The 21,948-nt window shown below is 38.1% G+C and overlaps 1 protein-coding gene across 1 annotated transcript in view; it reads right to left on the bottom strand.

Moving 5' to 3' along the window:
* LOC124114938 overlaps positions 1–21,948 on the bottom strand; it is a 100,083-nt gene that overhangs the window by 67,983 nt on the left and 10,152 nt on the right. The gene's annotated exons all lie outside the window — the stretch shown is intronic.

Below are 21,948 nucleotides of genomic sequence, written 5' to 3'. Positions count from 1 at the left end.
TGCTTTTAATAAATTGTTGTGATACCTTTTGCAAAAACTTGTCTTTCTGTCTCTTGTGATATTTGAGGAAGAACAAGCGAGGGATGATTACATGCGCCCTAAACGTCATCCGTAATCCGAAAATCCGGAGACATAATTGTGTCTCACAATATGATTTGACTCTACAATCTCCGGTCACGATTGAACAGTCGAATTAAATGTGTTATGTTGTTCCAAGTGAACTGTTTATCCGTTGTCCTCCTATTTTGAACAATTTCACAAGGGTTTGCCGGTCGTAGAATCTTGCTGATTGATTACGGACGATCATTGGTGTTTTACTTTCTGTAGTAGCTGTATTCCATTTGTAAGAATATTTCCTGGTTGGAAGTTTGCAAATAATGGTGATGGGCTGTAGTGGTTCTCAGGTATGAAATCACATAGAGATGATACCAGAAGATCGCTAAAAGGTATCCTGTCCCACTGGTGGCACCCGTCACAGACAAGGAAATGGTTATCCTATCCAGTCTTCTACACTTTTACCATAAAACGTTTAGACAACTATCGAAGGATAATATGTGAACGCTTTTGCATGCTGACTGCAAAGGGATAGCGGAAAAGATTGGCGTAATGACGAAACATGTGTAAATACAGTTGTGACTGCACTCATATCTATGCACCATTGCAACAGATTTGTAATGGGGAAAAATCTAGTTGTTTCGAAAATCCGATTTTATGTATTCAATAATATACCCTTTTAGATTCTACAAATAGCTTGATAAAGAATTCGAATGACAAAATTTCAAGTAATGGTCTCAATTATGGAGAAGCCTGAAATACAGTCACTTTCTTTATGCATGGAAAAGATCAAAATAGCAATGAGAAGTATATAAATGGATCACTGAAAATCAGTGATGACACCAGGTAATCAACAGAATGATTAGCATGTAATGCTCTCCCAGAAGTACCCTCCACTCTCATCAATTTAATAAAAGATGTAAGCAATTTTTTGTTGCTAAATGCCGCTACCAGCAATACTCCTGACATATCACGGTGGCCTGTAAAGTATCGAGTCTCGACCAAAGAATCCAGGGATCACTTTCATGAGCAATGATTCACGTCGTCGGGTTACTACTCCACGCTGTCAACCAAGTCACCAAGCATGACCACCCGATCCATTTAAGTAAGTGATTAAGGAGGTATGGGATAGAATTGCAAATGACTTTGACAGGTAGCATGTCATATTTAGTAAAAAAATTCCGCCATAATATTTCTGGAATGACTTGATCAGGCCTGTGATGCCGAACCTTGATTGAATTTAAGCTTAGTTTAAAGCAAAATGTGTCTTTCCAGGAAAGTTGAATGATATGCACATGCGTTTAAGTACATAAGCAACAGGGAAATGTAGATGACATAAGTCGAAGCTGAAGGCATATTGGTCCACGTGACATTCACTTTGAAACATCACTAGAACGAGATGTTTGTATAGTTTGTACTGTTTCTACACTAATGTATGTCACATGTTACCACCATTATATCCTGGAACAATAACGTAGATGTTAAGTGCTTTTTACCCCTGGGGTGCAATAACAATTTCCAAAGCGGGAGTTTAACATTTTACTTCATGTTAAATACCTGCAATATAACTGTGAAAACTGTTGAAATGGAATACTATTTACGTTGTATTTTCGACAAAACAATCTCCGCTTCAGAGTACAGGACAGACGTAGTCGATCACCAAGTCATTCAAGAAAGCCAGAGTCCCAGTACAAGAGACGACAAGAACGTTTACTTGTCGGCGGCGATTGTGACGTTGCTAGTCCGAAAATCCGACACAGTCAATCAGAAATTCTCTGTTCCAACTGGATTTATTCACGTCACAACTCCATTCAAAAATATTAATGCATTTCAGAATAGTTATTCAATTGTCAGTTATTTAAGATCCGACACACGCTCTGCAATAACCAATGCGCACTTCATCCAACTGTTACATTAGTACCATATCTAAAACATATTATGTTGAGTCTATTTGGGATAATGTGACATTGTTTTATACTGTAACCATTTTTCGATATTCCTCTTTGTGACCAGTACATTAATTGAACAGGAGGATATATTAACACATATTCCTTTATTATTTCGCAGATATTCCTTTGTAACCAGTACATTAAATTGAACAGGAGGATATATTAGAAGATATTCCTTTATCATTAGGCATGTCGCTTTTATCAAAACTTGATGTTTCGGGAATAAATGTGAGATGACTCAACTGCTGTACGTACACATCGAGGTCAATTAAACAGAAGAATGTTCCGCCTTCGCAATCAGTTCAAGTGAAGTTCTTCGCTATGCTATTATATCCCATTGAGCTCTCAACGCAAAATGACCTGCTAACGTGTATATGTTCATATTATATTATGTACTATTGAAAAGGAAACACATTTAAGTGTATTGGTGCACACTTACATGACGAGACTTTGGTTAACAACATGACTGTCTCATTTCTCCAGTATGTCAACCCACACCACCACTATTTTTCCTCTTCTCTTCAGTAGCTCTTCATGTTTTCAAGCCCATTCAACTCTTAACATTTGTCCCATTAAGTATTTCCTGGATATAATACAATGTGGTGCTTTTTTTAAAAAGAATTTTGCAGAAACATCTTCATGAAATGTTTGAAGTTGTTGTTTGTCTTTTGAACATTCAAACACACACACATACACACAAACGCACATACACGCACGCACACACACGCGCGCGCGTGTGCACGTCCATTCGCGACTGTTTTTTTATGTATGTATATATGTAAGATTGCCCTACTTACGGCTGTCAATCGTGTTTTTAAACTGAGGGAAATATTTTGATGCAGCGAGTATTCACGAATATGTCTCATTGTGTTTTGATTCCAGAAAATATCCAAGACAGACAACCCCATAACCTGCCATGATAACCCCCAGCTGGCACAGAGAGGTACGTCTAATCCTATTTATTGTTTCATTGCCTTTAATAGACGGATTGTGTGTTTTGGTATGATTCATCAGGTCCGAAATTAGCATAATTCCCAGTTTTTATGTGTACCCCAGAATGTTTTCATTATATATTGTGGTATAATAACAATATGTTTTGTTATTGGATTTTTGAGAGAATTTGATATTAAGATACGTTAAGATAATTAAGAATATTAATGGGTAATTTAAAAGCCAATATATTACACAAAACACACGCACATGTAAAGAGTATGCTTATTGTGGGATGACTGTTATAGGGCCAACACACTGGAACCAAGCATATGCTGTGAATGAAGAGATGTTGGATACCCCTGTATCTGACAGAGATCTCAGTCTTGTTGCAAGTCACATCGGGATCGGGTTCGAGATTGTCGGCATCGAACTTGGACTTACTCTTGTGGTTATCGAACGAGTTACGTTTCCATACCCATACTCACTATATATGCAAGTTGTACACATGCTTACCAAATGGAAGCGGAAGAACTGCGAAGGCATGTACCTGCATGTGCGTATCACATTCAGAGGAAACTCCCGCTTTTAAATATCGAGTCGCGATACTTGGTTCACTGACGCTTCTGTACATAATTGTGTATCCTCACTTATCTGAATAATGTCCTGTTTCCTTAAGTTGCACACTGAACACTCTTCAGTGTTAACCTTTCCCTTTGTAATACATTGTGATTCTATTTGTATGTCTTAAGAATAAATGTTAAAAATAAATTGCTGTGATGTCTTTTGTAACAACTTGTCTTTCTGTCTCTTGTGATATTTGAGAATGAACTAGTGAGGGATGAATAGATGTGCCCTAAACGTCATCCGTTATCCGAAAATCCGGAGACATAATTTACTCTCACATAATGATTTGCCTCTACAATGTCCGGTCACGATTGATTTGTTTTGTAAAGTTGTTCCAAGTGTACTGTTGATCTGTTGCCGGTCGTAGAGTCTTCTTTCTGAATTATTATGGAAGCCAATTAGTGTTTTACAACAGCTGTATTCTATATATAAGAGTATTCCGTTTTTGGAATTTTGCACATACAGGTCATTGGCTGTAGTAGTTCTCATGTATAAATCAAATAGTGATAATACCAGAAGTTCGAGAACAGGTGACCGTATCGTATCCCACTGGTGGCATCCATCGCATACATTGAAATGGCTATCCAGTTTTCACCAGAACAAACACGGATCATATGGTCAAAATAGGGAATTGCATCGGACTGCATTTTTGTCACTGATGCATCAAATTCAGAAATGTCCCTTACACTTGTACCATAAAACATTTTGACAACTAGCGAAGGATAAAGTGATTGCTGATTGCAAAGGGATGGCGGAAAACATATGTTAATACAGTTGTGGCCGCACGAATATATATGCACCATTGCAACAGATTTGTAGTGGTGACAAAACTAGTTGTTTCGAAAATCCCACATGTGTCATACATTCAACAATATCCTCCCTTACATTCTACAAATAGCTTCAAACAGAATTCGAATGAAAAATATACAAGTCATGATCTCAATAATAGATAAGCCTGAAATACTGTCGCTTTCAACTGCTGTTTCAACTGCTGCCCGTACACATCGAGGTCAACTAAACTGTAGAATGTTCCGCCTTCACAATTAGTTCAAGTAAAGCTATGTTTTCATATCCCATTGAGCTCTCAACGAAAACTGACCTGCTAACGTGTATATGTTCATATTATATTTTGTACTATTGAAAAGGAAACACAGATAAATGTTTTGGTGCACACTTACATGACGAAACGGTTTAGTTTGGTTAACATTATGATTGTATTATTTCCCCAGTATGCCAATCCACACCACCGCTATTTTTCCTCTTCTGTAGCTCTACGCGTTTTCAAGCCCATTCAACTCGTAAAATCCCATAAACCCCGTTAAAGCCACATGTACCTTACAGTATGTACCTTACAGTATGTGCTATTGTTGTCAGCATCCCAGAAAGGATACAATACACTGTGGTCCTTTTATATTTCATTTGTGTGAAAGAGACATTCTGCAGAAAAATCTTCAGGAAATGTATGAAGTTGTTGTCTGTCATTTGTACCTTCCGGATTTTCGGATTTATGGTGTACATCATGCACTACCTCTCAGTCTTGTTATTTGCGACATCCAGGGAAGGATATTGCGTGCAAATTACTGTCGTTTTGCCGTGTCTTATCACTGCATGAGTTTCGTGGCATCTATATGTATGAATACATGCTTCAATAAATGCCCATGAACAGACACGCAATGGACGCGTGGTGTTATTTGTTTCCTGCAACAGACATTATTGTGAGATAATTATTATTACATCGTCGCCAAGACTGGCCACCAGTTCATCCCTCTGTGCTCTGTTCTGAAAACTAAGAGTGAGTGAGTGAGTTGGGTTTAACTCTGCTGTTAACAGTATTAGAGTTATATCGTGGCGTGTCAGCTCAATGTGTGAGGAAATCCCGAAGTTTGAATACTAAGAAAACAATGTTCACTAAGTACATATATATGTTTCAAGGGTGTTTTAATTTCATTCAATGGTCATTTCAGGCAACATATTAATGTAATTTCATGTCACTGCTAACAAGTCTATTTCTCATTAAAGACAAACGTAAAAGTCTGCTACTTGTAGTATGGGATGACTCGACCAAATGGCAGTGTTCATGCAGCTATGATTATCAAACAGTTTATTCCATACACATCCTACAATCCGACGCTGAACGTATCAGTGGTACAGAGCCGACCGTGGGGAATAATATGTCATGGTGGTCCGGATTTGGGTATCAGGTAGTTGTTAAAATACGATCTTATTGCACATGCAATTTTATTATTAGAAACCTAACAAGTTCATTGTTTGCATGTCGATGTGCGGGTTTGTGGTTGCACGGTCTGATACAGTATACTTCATCTCCCTTCCAGAGACTATGCCAGCCACACAACCAGGTAATCCGTCAATATAATCCATTGGTCACATTGAGAGGTTCGTTAATTTAATGTCAGTGAATGTCCCTTCCGTCGTTATCAATTTGATTATGTTAAATATTCAATGTGAAGGTAGCATAATATCTTTTTTCGTTTCGATTTATTGCGTAGTGCCCACAGACAATCCCCATTTCAGACAAACAATAATAGTACCTAGTTCGATTGATTAGTATCTTTAGTGAGAGTATGCCAGTTGCTTAACAAAATTGGGTCATATTTTCGAATGAAATTGAAACGCTCATTCACTCCGGAAACGACAGGAGCACATCTGACAATCTAACACTTATATCATCATTATTACTTGAGAAAGTGAGGAAAGTGCAGGAAGCCTGCATACGTGTCAGTGTGCCTGTCCACTTTACCGGTTTCCCATGATAGGAGACAATTAATTGATACACCATAATTTATATTGATTGATATACTGCTCAACATCAACATATCGTGTGTTATCCCACACGATTTTAGGGTTTTCGAGTAAAATAAAACCTCATCACACATATATACAAAAGACACAAGTCATATATATGAGTTTTATTGGTAATAATATGGCGTCTCTCGTCTCAATACTATAGTCACTTGTGGTTAAAACGTACCTCCCTTTTCTACAACCTGAATCTTCAAACACGCTTTTACGGCATCTGAAGTAGACAGCTTACTACACGAGGTGTGGACATTGAGAAGATTTCATAAGCAGCCCATAACCACTGAGTATGAATGAAAATATATCCCTTCTGTTGTGACAACTATGTAACTGAATGACATGGCGATTCATAGCCGAAAATCCGGAATAGGCATAAGGTAAGGATGTGTTGGGATCAGAGAGGGACGTCAGGGGTTGCATCATATGTTTCATGTGCATGAATGTGTTCGAATGTGTGCACATGTATATGTGAATGAAGGACTTTCTCAATATTGTTGGTGTTTGTACATATGAAAGACTGGGAAAGATGTGATTATTGCTATTTATTTATCACGGCTAGCAAAAATGTTTAAAAGTCTACAACTTTTGAGTTCCACACACCAAGGAATGTGTTTGAGTCTTTTGTTCTTTCCCGAGAATTGGCACGAAAGATAACCCATCCTTCCATATTAACCACCAGTGACCGGCACAGAGCGGAACAATGATTTCATTTGTGTTCAGCGTTTTCTTTTGCTTTCATTGAAGTTGAACACATTGAACACATGCTTATGATGTGCGTTTAATCGAGATCTATTCCAATTACAGAAAGGGTTTTATTTAAAGATGATGTGATTGAAGAATTGTATTTTATGAGGTCAAGTACGTGTGTTTCCAAATGTACGTGTGTTTCCAAATGTCATTCCTTTACAATGCCACACACCAACTGATGATAAGCTGGTATTGGGAAAGTAACAAATGTCATATACAGTAATAGGACTTCCGGATTTCATAAATATATATGTCGTTTCTTCAGTTCGTATGTGATATGATATGCGAGGTTTACTATAACCTACATGTAACAAATGTAGTAGAATTATAATTCTATGTAGCCGACGATGGGTGGGTGCTTAGTTTTGGTCTGTGCAACGAAATTTTTCTTTCCTGATCGACTGAATAATAACATCAGCGAATCGAAGATTACATTTCATGAATGCTACGTTTTACACTAATTATAGAAGATACTGTAAGCATGCATGATTAACTGAAGATGTTGCGTCTTCTGGGCTTCAGCCCTAGTTTAACATACAGATTCAGTTGTTTCACATATATTCTACATATCAACAGCAATAGAAACGCTGTAGTGCAGCTCCAGCTAGAGACAACAATATTACAATTACATGTATCATCCCAGACAGACTTTAAAGTTGAGCAACTGCTTATTGTCCGTCCGTCCTTTGAAACAAATAGTCACTCTGTCTCATGTGTTCACGGGGAAGAGTGAATGAGTGAGGGTGTAATGTGTAACGCCGCTTTAAGCAATATTTCAGCAATATCACGGCCGGGGACACCAGAAATGGGCTTCACACATTGTACCCATGTGTTGATTCGAACCCGGGACTTAGGCGTAACGAGCGAACGCTTTAACCGCTGGACTACCCTACCACCTTTCAGAATGGGCAAGTGATTACTAATTGGGTTCTTCTGTGATCCGCAATCTGAAATTCCGGAAAATGAAATTGATGTAACGAACGAACTGTTAATAGAAATGTTGTTGATCATAACATTACCTGCGTTTGAAAGATGTTTTACAAGGCGTAGGAACAAAGAAAGTCAACTATAAGAATGTATGTGAAATCATTGTCAACTAAATTCATGATACGTGGACCTTGCAGTGGACGTTTGGAAGAGGTATGATAGTGTGTCCGTCTGTCCGTGTGGACGACGTGACCAGATCTGGAGAAGATCCAATCGTTACCATGGATTTGGAATTTACTCGATTCTGACTGGCCAATCAGAGGCAACTAATCACAATAAACCCCCTCTGATTGAAACTGGTTTGACGGCCGCATCATAGAATTCATAGAATAGAACTATTTTCAGTCATTGTCGGTAGGCATATGTAAATAATTATATCTACAATTACAGGTTACTAAATGCACAGATGCGGTTACTACAATATTCAAAGGATGTGTGGCAATACATTTCGTGCAGAAAACACGATAGAAATCTTCAAAGGTAATGTATTTACGTTTTGGAGACAACAGAGAGCTTGGAATTTTGGCGCTTTTCTATATACGACTGTGACGTCATATCTTTTGTGTCACAATGAGCGACATGACGTCATAATGCTGACGTGCGATGTAGAGCGAAAGCCTTGCAAAGCTTGCTTTGTTTTCTATAGGGATGCCAACCTCATGTTAGCTTACCAAGTCGCCGTGCTTATATGCTTTCAATGCCTGTCATATGTTCGAGTGAAGTATTAGGGTGTGAACAAACTGCTTGAGTTATCATATCATATTCATAATTCAGATCGATAACCCACTCAAAACAATGGACTCAACCCATACCGCTTCACTCAGTATAATTGCTAACACCAAAGAGTTCGCGTTTTATTTAGTCATGGTAGAATGGAGATAAACATACTGTGTTTTCAATGTACATGTAGTGCTAGGTTACCTGTAGATTTAACCGCTGCGCGTTCGGTTCCAAATTCAATTTATCGCAGTAAAATCTACAGGTAACCTAGATCTACACTGAAAACAAAGCATGTTTATCTCCTAATTATAGTCCTATCATGGACATTTTCGTATTGCTGACACGTCCAACATCAAGTTCTGATCCATTCCAGTTAAGATTTATTCATAAAGTAATATTTACTAAACGTGAGTTATTACGAATGAAACTTATTGATAACGATGAGTGTTCAATGTGTCATACTCACAAAGGATATGTTTTTCATGTTTATATCGAATGTCATGTTGTTATAAATTTTTGGTCAGATTTCTGTATTTACTTGACTCATATCTTGCATAGAAAAATCCATATAACTGACAACGAGCTCCCCTTTGGTACCTCTGATGTATTTATTAACCATTTGATTGTAGCTGCTAAAAGATTTATCTTTGTCCAGTGTATTAAGAATGAAAATGTTGACTTTTCTGCTTTTAAGAACACAATAAGAAGTATTTATGACGTTGAATTTCATATTGCACGTAGAAATAACTACTTCTCTGCCTTCAATAGAAAATGGGCTTTGTTTACTCAAACTGCAAAATAACTTATTCACTTGATGCTTGCAGCATAATTTGATGTACCATAAATACCGCATCTTCTCAACTGTATACATAAATATGCCTTCATCTGTACCATGCTGTGGATTAGGCCTCCTCTGTACCACATCCTTTTGACAAGTACCTTTATACATGAATCTGTACTGTTTTCAACTGCATATGTATCCTGTGTATGTGACTGAATAATACAAAAAAAATTAAAAAGGTTCTGATCCATTCTATAGTCTTGTTCTTTTAGTTTAAGGCCGCTGATTGCAGTTTACAAAGCCTAAAATATATAGAAAATATATGTAGACAGCAATATGTTCCTTAAACATGCTACCTATTTATGTTAACCGGTATTCCATATCAATACCAAAACAGCGCCCACATATATCCTACACGTTGACTAGGTCACCCAGTACCCACAATGTACCATAGCTTTTGTACACAACATGTATTTAGTTTTGTCTTGCATTATCACAGATATTGTCTTGATTTCTAAATACTTATTTAGATTGAAACCTATTATCCTTTTTAAAAGACTATTTTTGTGACAATATTCCCATGTCTAGTGTCTTGGTTGCAAGACTAACATATAAGTCATGACACCTTGAAAGGGATGGCTTGGTTATTGACTGAACAGCTGGACGTAGTTGAGAAAGGCATCTCAGTGAAGTTGTGACTTCTCTCTCATCTATACACTACAGTAATAGATTGTGTTGGCGACAACACTCCTACTTCAGTAACCATCGTAACCCTGTGTAAGAGGCATACTGACCATCATGTTACTTTTGTGACCACGCGTCAGTTATCAACACTGCTGTAATGTTATTTCCTCATTATGGTTGGTCATAGTATGTGACAACAAACTTAAAATGCACGATAAGAGGTATGACCCCATATAGGTCTATTATAATCTCTTACACCACTACACACCACTTTGACAAACTCCGCCTTTATATCAGTTTTCTAAAAAACAAAAATCCGAAAATCCGAAATTCCTAAATCTTTGGTTGAAGCAATCGCGAGAGAGAGTGAGAAGTTGTGTCCCTTCTTGTGTAGGGGCTTCCCGCAGTGCCCGCACATAGCTTACAGTTCTGGATTCAGTCAGTTGAACACACAGAGTGGCGTACGTCATATGTAGGGGCGGCACGGGGAATATTGTCTCGTGCTTCTCAGGACGTCAGTATCAGGTACGTCTTGATAACTCCCTTTTAGATATGTTTATACATAGATACGTACACTAATGGTAGTAATATACATACACATCATTTAACACTAAACGTGTGGCATTCTGTATGCTAAATAGTGGATATAAGGTAACGAAATACTGCTCAAAGTCTTTATATACTCACTACTGTTCTGGCAGACATTGTCTCTGTTTATCATCCATATTCAGTGGTGGTACGTTACCAAGTGTTGAAGTGTGGAAGTTTGATCCCACCTGAAGATTAATACTGTATTTGAGTTCAACGCCTTTCAGGAAATACTAATACTCCAGCATATCATCTTGACACACAATTGATAGTGTGTGTTTTACGTTCTAGAGAATACACCAGTCAAGCAACGAGCTGATCGAGTATTACATCCAACAGATCGTAAGCAGAGGTGCGTTAATTATAAATGCCCATATTAAACTCAGTCTGATAATTTTGTGCGACATTCTTTATCATGATTTGAAGATTTCATTTCAGAAATTTGGTAATATATGCCATGTGTTCAGTATAACTATCAACATATTTTAATCGTTATTATGATGACATATATGTATATGGGAGGACATGTGCAACTTCTTTTTCTGTCAATTTGTATTGCTTATTTGGAAGGTTTGGAGGTAACTAAAGGTTAATTCGATACCACTTGTCAATCACACAAAACAGAAAGAAACCTGTTTATGTGAGCCTTTGTGGTAGAATTGGTGCTACATCACGTAATACAGATTTCTGTGTAGGTTCAACACGTCGTGTGAATGAGAGACTGAAGACTCCTGTAACTCCGGAAAACTCAAGACTTCAGTGACTAGACGAGATCTCGGCCTTGTTGCGAGACATATCGGGATCGGCTTTGAGCATGTCGGGATTGAACTTGGGCTCAGCGTTGTGGCTATCCAACAGGGCAGAGTTGCACACCCATGTTCAATGTATATGCAGATCTTGATTATGCTCACGAAATCGAAGCAGTGGAATGGCAGTTCGGCCACCTATCTGGACCTGGTCAAAGCACTATGGACATGTAAAGAGAGATGCACGATTGAATGGGAGGACATTCTCAACATCCTGCAGTGACGGTCCTCCTTGTCAGTGTAATTGCACCTTGGTAGAAGAAATATTATATAAATATGAAAACAAACTGTGTTTTTATCATTTCGACCATACCTTTTTACCTTGTTCCGAAATATTGTAATCTCAGGTCTACTATACAGCAATCAGTAAACAGGGAGCATATCATCAGTCATCATGTTTGGGAAATAAATATATTTATCAAATCACTGTTTCTTTGTGTTTTCTGCATTTGCAAGTTTACCCCAAGAACACGTGGAGTCAGATTGTACCACTCGCGCCTGCTACCGGTTGGGCAGGACTTGCGTACACTTTCGGAAGACGCGGTGTCATCAGTGAATATCAGTAATCGATACCTATAGTTTTCCCCGCTATTTTGCCTTTTATGCCCAGTGGAATGTGTTTCGGTAGATAATCAAGACTGGTTATTCTCTGGCGCTGTATATTTATTAAGTTTAGAATGCTACGGATTGGAGCCTACATGGGAAATATCTCCCGGAAATAATGACAGTTCATAGTGATGCTTTTAATAAAGTCAGAAACGTAAAATGGAGTCGGCTTACAACAGAGATTTCTTGTGATTATGCTAAGGGTTTTGTCGCTCTTATCCATACAAACATCTCTGACGAATTCAAATACCTCCACCTCACAGTGATAATGATAAATTACTCAGAAATTCACAAACTTTCTAAATTATATTAAATAAAAAAAAACAGATTATTCAAGTCAGTAATCAGAACATATTCGTAATTCGTAGTTCGATCCCAGTGCTATACAACCTTCATATTGTGCATCGTTTCAAATATTCAAACCGTACCTCTGTTTATATCACTAGAAATAGAATAAGTAAGCGTAAACGTTTTCTCTCCCTTTCTCACAACCTGAACAATAGGTCACAGGTACAATGGTTGTGGTGATCAAAAGATCAAAGTTTCATGTACATGAGATGAAGAACAAATTTCGTTCATGGTATGAATTAAAACAGGAAAATACTATTTCAATTCTGGAAAATGAGTTCAACACAAAACACAACATTTAAAGCCGTTGAAACATCAGTGCACTTCATTTCATTAAACCTTTCGTCATTATTACGTACATTTGCAACATTCAGACACAAAGTCATATTAGCCCAGTACGAACAGCTACAGGTGATGCCTCTGTTGACAATACGCCTGTTAGCATTTTACCCACAGTATCCAGGTCTCGTCAGGATAACTTCAAATCTTTTCAAATGCTAACATAATATCTGAAAACAGAGTTGCCTCCCTTTGACCAGCTACCATAAACGTGGTTTGCGTTGTCAACTTTGTCCACAACTGACTTTGTTTACAGGACACAAGACAGGATACTGTTTGTAAAGGCAGTGGCAGTATGGGTTGCGATAACCTGCGATTGAAATGAAATCTTGAATGATTTGAGATCGGCAAGAGACATGTTTCGTCAATGGCTAGTGTGAGTGGGGCTGAAAACGTATTTCCTTCCCAATCTAATCTTCAGCTATGACTTCACAAACAATATTCAGTACGAATACGTTTGCCAAGCATAAATAAGCAGGTTTTTTATTTGATTAAGTCTCTTTAAGTGAAATGGGGTAAACGTGGCGTCCAAGATTATTGCCCTTTACAGCGACGTGTATGCACGTGTGTGTATTTGCATGTATGTCTGCTCATATTAATCCGGACTCATGCCATTTTTACAGAGCTAGCCACTGGTACACCATGCCGAAGGTTTAAAATGAATACTCCACTCACACACAGTACACTGACGACTCGCCGGCCAGTCCTTGTGTTATCCCCTAAATGCAGAGCGCCAGGCAGGGTAACGAGAGTAACGTCACCGAGCAGATGCTCTGTCCATAAGACCATGGAGGCCGTCTTGCCCACTTTAGACATTCTGTTATGTCTTTTAGAGCAAGGTATTTACATATGCTATGGTGCACATGATATATGCTGCATATTTTCCACAACTGAAGCCTAACAAATAACAATTCTAGGAGGCTTGACCATCACACATGTATTGTGATTGCAAAACAAGATGTTTATTTATGCCATGGAACATGGATAACTGGAAGTCCTCACCCAAGCAATGGTATTACTACCGGATGTCCACTATGTAATTTCTAGTGTTTGAATGCCATATTGTTCTCAGTAAACCGTAATGTGGAATGAGATAGTTGCTTGGTTTTATATTCAAGTTGGTATTTCCGCTATTCAAAGTGTGCAGTGAGGCAGTCATTTCTCAGACATAAATGCAAAGTTTAATTAATTAAGTCTACACTAAATTTTTGCATTTATAATTAACTCTTACGTTTATTTCAAGATTTCCAGTACATACTATTCAAAACGAAAACCCCATTCTTTCATGGTTAGTCATTAGAGAAAGCGATGGAGCCAGATAGCAAGAAAGCAATAAAGCGATAGAGAGAGAAAGTGATAGAGCGAGAAAGCAAAAAAGCGATAGAGCGAGAAAGCAATATTTCCCATAATGCCATACATTAAAACGGTGTTTACTGATATTCAGTGATTCATTCCTATAACTATCACTGCTATTTTGCCTCTTATAATTAGATGTTTTCAACATCTTGTAGTAGATAAATATGTTACATATGCATACATGTACATAATGTTATCTAGTTTAGTTTGTATATAAACGCGTTTATTTTCTTGTTGTATAGTAAATAAGCAAGATTCAGAGACTACAACAGAATAGTCGCTGTTTACATTATCATTTTGTTCATAAAACACACACACACACACACACACACACACACACACACACACACACACACACACACACACACACACACACACACACACACACACACACAAACGCACACACACACATTATTTCATCAATCTTAAAAATTGAAACTTTAAAGGTTAAATTGAAATGGCATAAATAATGATTTACATATGAATCATATATTGGCAAATAATTGTCAGTATTATCAGCCACTGTTTGTGTTGTTTGTAACGTCCAAAGAATTATTTTGTCGGTCATCAAATTTAGAGTTGAAGCCAAATGGGTGTTCGTCCGATTTCGGGATAACAACTGTATTGATAAAGATTCATGTACATCATGCAGGCAAAACGTGATACATGTACACAGTTATGTTTCCCTTCTGAATACAGATCGATTAGTTATATATTAGGTATATGTACACAGACAATGAGTCCGACACACACACAAACACACACACACACACACACACACACACACACACACACACACACACACACACACACACACACACACACACACACACACACACACATACATAATTATGACAAAACTATACTTATTATATACATATAATATTACAATGATAGCTAATTTAACATATGTTATAGATAATCATAGTAATGCACTTCATATTGTTATCAACATTAACTATGTTGCCACACTAATTAGGATGTCTCTCCATATGTGTAGTTTACACAAGTACACATATCAAAAGTGATTACGCCACAGCGATGGGGGGCAGTGGGGTAGCCTAGTGGTTAAAACGTTCGATCGTCACGCCGAAGACCCAGTTCGATTCCCCACATGGGTATAATGTGTGAAGCCCATTTCTGGCGTTCCCCGCCGAGATATTGCTGGATTATTGTTAAAAGCGACGTAAAACCATTCTCACTCACTCACAGCGGTGTTTATCAATTACTATATACAAGTACATATACTTGTAGGTGTGCATAAGACAAGAGACACAATTCAAATTGATCATACATCAAATGTCAAAATGAATATTTACGGACAACAGTATGACATACTGTAACATCATATGCTACCGAAAACAAGTTATAGAACACCCACAATTATAAGATTGTAGTTTGCAATACAATCAGCCTTGACTAATTAACCATAGTCTTCTTAACTTCTTTTGAAAAGTATATGTTTAGATTTTAACTTGTTTATTTAGAGTGTATTGCCTTGATCCGCCACGCGCTTTCGGCGTGATGGTCAAATAAAACTACATAGGGCCATAAACCAATCAATTACATTGTATGCACAAATCTGTGAAACGTTTACAATCACCTACGTCTGTAAAGTTAAATAATGTTTTAAGTAAATAGTGACAAAAGTTCAACATTCCCTCCCAATTGAAGCAGATAGCACATGCAGCCACTATAGTGGTCCAGAGGGGACATTGCATTCCCGCGAGAAAGCGATAAAGAGAAGGAGCGATAAAGCGATAAAGTGAAAGAGCGAGAAAGCGAGAAAGCGAAAAAGCAATGTCCCCTCTCGGCCACCATACAAAGGGGTTTATACTATGGGCGAACTATAGGCAATACATAACAGACATTTAACAAACATCAGTGCACTGACGAGAGTTATCTAATGATAAAAGTATCTTAGTTACACCATGATTGTGCTTCCGACATCATTCGCATAATATGTCACATACGAATATGTCAGATCACTGACGAAATTTTGTATTGTTTCTTGCTGTCAAAGGCATCATTTGTGCACTTTATCTGCATTTCATGCTTGACTGAAGCAACATAAAAATCCCAATGTCGAATTCCTGTCTGCCATATTGTTTGAACTCATCATTCCATTATTCATATATCGTTCTGCTGTTAGGAGAAACAACAGCCAAGCAATGATACACAGCCGGGATTCATTTAAAAGGCTTTATTATGCAATGAATAACACCTCCTGTCAAGAACTCATTCTACAGATGAAATGAGACTTCAAGCCCCACCAGAAATTGTCACTTATCTTAATCACTGTGAGGTAATTTCTCCCTCCGGTCATCACAGCAAAGGTAAAAGTGGTGACGTTGTATCGGACAATCACAACAGAAAAGTGAAAGTGTGGATGCTTCCAGGTGTACCCACAGATGATGCATGGCTGAGAAGCTGCAGACAACTTTCCAAATTGGAACAGGTAAGAAATGGTCAAGCACGTCTCAAGTACTAATTATAGGTACAATGACGAATGATTATGGGTAATTTGAAGTGGTATAAATAAAATATAAGAAAGACACATCAATTACTTAACAATCATTTGGTAAGAATGAAGTAAATTATAATATAATATATACATAACGATGTATAAGTGTTATTTTTTAATTATTTCATAGCAATCTCTTGTAAAAGTATGTACTTTTTATTCTGCTTCATTCACATGTGCAGTTCAGCTCCTTTGGTAATGTCGCTGACTGCGGGTGAAGGGAATACGAGTTCCAATCCGATTCTAATGGATGATTTTAATATAAAAACAAGTATTATGCACACAAAAAAACTTTTATGGGACAAAAATAACAAAAATCATATTAATAATCCTCATTTTATTTACACCTTTCCTTTCTGTTATGCTCTGGGCATAGATAGGTGATGTTTTGTAAATCACCAACTTTCCTCATGTAACTCCCGATGCATTCACAATGCACCCAATAATTGCAAAGGATTTCTTTGAGTCACAACCAATCCACTTGGCATTATTGTCCACAGTACAGCCATATAAACTGTCACAAATAGGCAAATAGTTTGGTAATGACTGCTTTGTTTTTGTTTACGTCTTTTGCTGGACCTTTTTTGTGATGTCAGTTGTGGTTTCAACCGTGGGAGTTCTTGACTCGGCGTAAGTGATAGAAGTAGATGTTTGGTGGTTTGAAGTTGACCATACAGTGTTGGAAGTGGTTCAGGAGAAGTTTGGGTACTAACATGAGAGGTTGTTGAAATTGGTGCAGCCTGAGTTTGCGAAAGATGTGTGGGTTTCATTAAATGAATCGTTTCATTGTAAATTGGAACGCGTTTGTTAAGCTGGAAGAAAATGAAAACATTAATATATGCATATTTGCGGTTCATTTAACCTACATAATGTGTTTTAAACTGATAACAAGTTGGTAAAATTTATAGTATATCACAACATATGAAATACCTTTGGGACTCATTGATACCCCGGTGTAGCCATCTGATGGGCTTCACTTGCATCAGATCCTCTGATCTCCAAGTAGGCTTCTATAATCAATAATTTTGTATAACAGATGAAAACCAACATACTGATGCCAGTTCGTGATGAGCTACTGACAATTCCCTGTCGCCGGAGATAGCAGGGTGGATATCTTGGCTTAGAAAAAGCAAGCATTTAGAGGCAAGCCCTTACACACCCCGCCTGACAGGCCTGGACAAAATCACGTGTTAGATCCAGATGTATTGCAGTGGCACGACGCTATTCTCTCTCTCTGACTCTGACGCACGCACGCACGCACGCACGCACGCACGCACGCACGCACGCACACACACCCAGATTTATTTGTTTTGTTAGGAAAATAGTTACATTTATTTCAGAAATTATTTCAGAGAATTAATTATTAAGAAGAATCTTCTAGAAAAAGGGTAGAAGACCCACAGTGAAGAAACTCTTCATGACGCCAGAAGATCGCAAAGAGTCAGAAAAGCCCACCAAAATGACAATAACACAATTGGTGGAAATCATTCAGGAGAAACTTAAATGCATTCCGGTTTGTTTTAAGGGTTATACAGACGTATTAAAATGTGGCAATATTCAGTAAAATATTTTTTTCAAATTCAATATTTGTAGTTATGTACTATGATATATGCTCTTTGAAAACCCATGAAATCAAATCATTATATAGAACCTTCATTTACAGAGTACCGATGTGATCCACTTCCTTACGAAAATTGACCATAATATGGAGGAGGAGGAGGAGGAGGAGGAGGAGGGCCTTCGTTAAGGTCTGTAATCTTTACAGGATCCGAAAAAAGGGTTGTATGCTGGACATTACCAACATTGTCTTTCTTCTTCTTCTTTTTTTTTTGGGCGGGGGGGGGGGGGGGGGGGGGGGTTGAGTTCTGCCATTGCTTCCTCTTTGTGGGTTTTGTAACTTTAACATCCTGAAACAAATCTTACCAACATAACAATATTTTACACTTCTTTTCATAAATGACAACGGAATTTATTGGTAATACATACACATGTATATTCAACAGTTAAGTGTCCGTAAAAACATTATGATATAGCACAAAGACTATGAATTGCCTACACATATTGCCACTTTAAGCAATGCAGCGCGAACTATTTCAAAATGTGACCATTCATCACTGACCCGAAGGCCAGATTTGAGCGTTACCTGACTGCCTGGACTGCAGGTGGCGGGTCAGAGTAGGAAGCATGGTGGACGGAGAGAGTGGTTGACAAAGTACATTTCAGGTAATTTTTGACTTTCAATGTATTGTTTTTGACTGATTTAAAGCACAGAATGTGTCCAAATGGTGTCTTCGCGTTACGCCGACCTTTAGACATTTGGGGTCAAAATTAAGGTCGACAAAACGCGAATAGTTGCAGTTTGGTTGCTAACTGAGGATTAAAAGAACGATGGGATGAGCGCGTGTGATTTTAACTTTAAAAATCATAATAAATTTCAATTTTTTTTATCAGATGGACTTCGAAGTCGCTGCCAGGAATGCTGCCACATCGCGGTTACCTCGTGCCACATGAAAGGGATGCTTCTTCCACTTTGCCCAGTGTGTATGGCGGAAGACCCAACAGTGCAACATGCAGAAAGACTATACTGACAGACCAGAGATTACAAAGTTCGTCAAGCAGTGTGCAATAATGCCACTCATTCCTGTTGGCAATGTAAGTAGTAACCAGACCGTTAGATTAGACTCTATTAACTTGATATACGTAATATACATGTTAATGTGTAATATATTCAATATGCATGTTAATGTGTAAAACTGACAGGTTTACTTTTTTATCTTAAGGTTGAAGACTACTTCCTTGAGCTAATGGAGCGCGTTCCAGACGATCAAAGATGTCAAAGACTTGCAGACTACATGACCAGCAAGTGGATCGAGAGCGATCTCCACATCAATCATTGGAACCACTTCAACAATGATCGGCCACGCACAAACAACTACCTGGAGGGATGGCACAGTCGACCGAAGATCACGTGAAAGGCACATCAAAACATTTTCGAGATGATTACCTTCCTTTCCAAAGAGCAGAAGTCAACGGACATTCAGAGCGCAGTACGAAGCAGTACAGAAGAGACCTCCCAAGAAGAAGAAATACTCAGAAGTCGACCGCAACATCGCCAATTTGAAGATGAGGCTGGAGAGGCAAGAAATCGACATCATCCACTCTGCCGATGTTCCATCAGCCATTCTAATCAAGTTAAAAAAATGTTATAATTCATGTAAATCATGTTCTGTTCGTTGTACCAAATTGAAATGTGTCATGTCGCTGCTTTTGATACTATATAATGTGTGGAATAAACGACACAAAATGCATCATAAATCTGTTGTTTCTACTGTTAGAATGTGTCGTGAACACCATCCAAAAACACCATTCATTGCTTGCTTGTAACAACCTCGTGTGTTAACATAACACGCACACATCAAAGAAAAACCGCGTAACGCGAATAATCTTTTCTGAAAGTCGGCGTAACGCGAATGAACCGTCCAAATGGCGAAAAGGTACTCGGGTTCACAATAACCTGCGCAACAAACGGGGTAATGTTATAAGAATCGATGAATGAAAGAAGTTTTCATAATGTATTTTATACCCACCATCATGCGCCAAGTAGTACAGACAACGCACGGACAAAAAACGCATGTTTTTGTAGCCACACAGGACCAGTTTATTCTCAGTTGGGTTCATGGTCACCAGTTGGGTTCATGGTTCATTGTCACCAGTTGGGTTCATGGTCACCAGTTGGGTTCATGGTCACCAGTTGGGTTCATTGTCACCAGTTGGGTTTATTGTCACCAGTTGGGGGTTTTCCCCGACCTGATAAATCAAGTTACTTCAGCCATTTGCTAAGATATTTAACATATGGCTAGAAATTAAGATGGTCTTTAAAACTTATTCCCAAGTATTTGGCTTCCCTTTTTTAATGTGAGTGCCCGATGGATGTAATTCTTGGTCACTATGTGGTTTATATTTTGGAAATGAATTTCAATGCATTCAATTAAGAAATGACCTTCACTTTGTGTGAGTTCATTGGAGTATGAACCTTCATAGAGTGAGGGCCAAACTGTATGAACTGTATGAACTGTATTATTAAAAGAAATATCACAATTTCTTACCTCAAAGGATGGAGGCCAAGATCTAAACACAATTTTATTTAGTACGTGTGACTTCATGTTTACACTGACAGCCATACAACAACCAGCTATATCGCGGAGTAAAATAGTTCCTCAAAAAGAGAGGTGACATGGGCGTATGGATGCACAACTTACTCTTCAGAAACATCTTACGCAGCACATGTGTTCAAATCATATCCTCATTAGATGAGAAAGGTCTGTAAAGAACTACCTCAGTAAGTCAGTCACAATGACAGTGCGTCGTAATAAATTTACATTAAGTAGCAGACGTCAAAATGGCTGACGCGATAAACGTGACGGGAGAGATTTCCTAAGTTGTTAATGAACCTGTGGCGGTTACATGTGTTAGTCATCATTGATCAACTGGCCGATCATTGAAAGGTGAATAAAGATGCGCCAAACAGACACAATGTCAGCCTAATCACGGATCGAGTCGATACTACGATAGTTTAGATATGCATTTCTTCGTTTGTTCATTAGGATGGGCCGTAGCGAGTATATTTGTGAACAATCATGCAGTCACGCTCTCTGACATTTCTCAATGTATAGTGAAACGCTGAGACCAAAAATAAAGGTTCTAATTGATCAGAAAGAACGGTTATGCATGTTTTCGAGCTAGGGAATTCCCAGGGGTTTCCCCAGGAATGTGGAAGTAGTTCGTCAGTGTTTACGTCATTTCAAGGACACGGTCTCGTGAAAAAGGTATGAACGTCAAACTGTGTCGTTCATACACTAATGAACGTCAATTTCGCGGTCATGTGACCGACCTCTCGTCCAATGGAAAAGCCGTATATCGTGTAAACTTCTAATTAAAAAATTATTGCAATAAGGTTTTGATTAATAAGACTTATAACCATCACGTTTTGATCGACCGTTCGTTTTATTAAGACAAAGCTGTAACTGTCCCTACATCGTGTACGTAGTTTTGCCTCAACATGATGCATTTAATAATCAACGAATA

The sequence above is a fragment of the Haliotis rufescens genome, unplaced genomic scaffold (assembly GCF_023055435.1).
Source record: "Haliotis rufescens isolate VD_foot unplaced genomic scaffold, xgHalRufe1.0.p SCAF_103, whole genome shotgun sequence".
NCBI lineage: Eukaryota > Metazoa > Mollusca > Gastropoda > Lepetellida > Haliotidae > Haliotis > Haliotis rufescens.
This window is presented reverse-complemented; position numbering and strand designations above follow the sequence as displayed.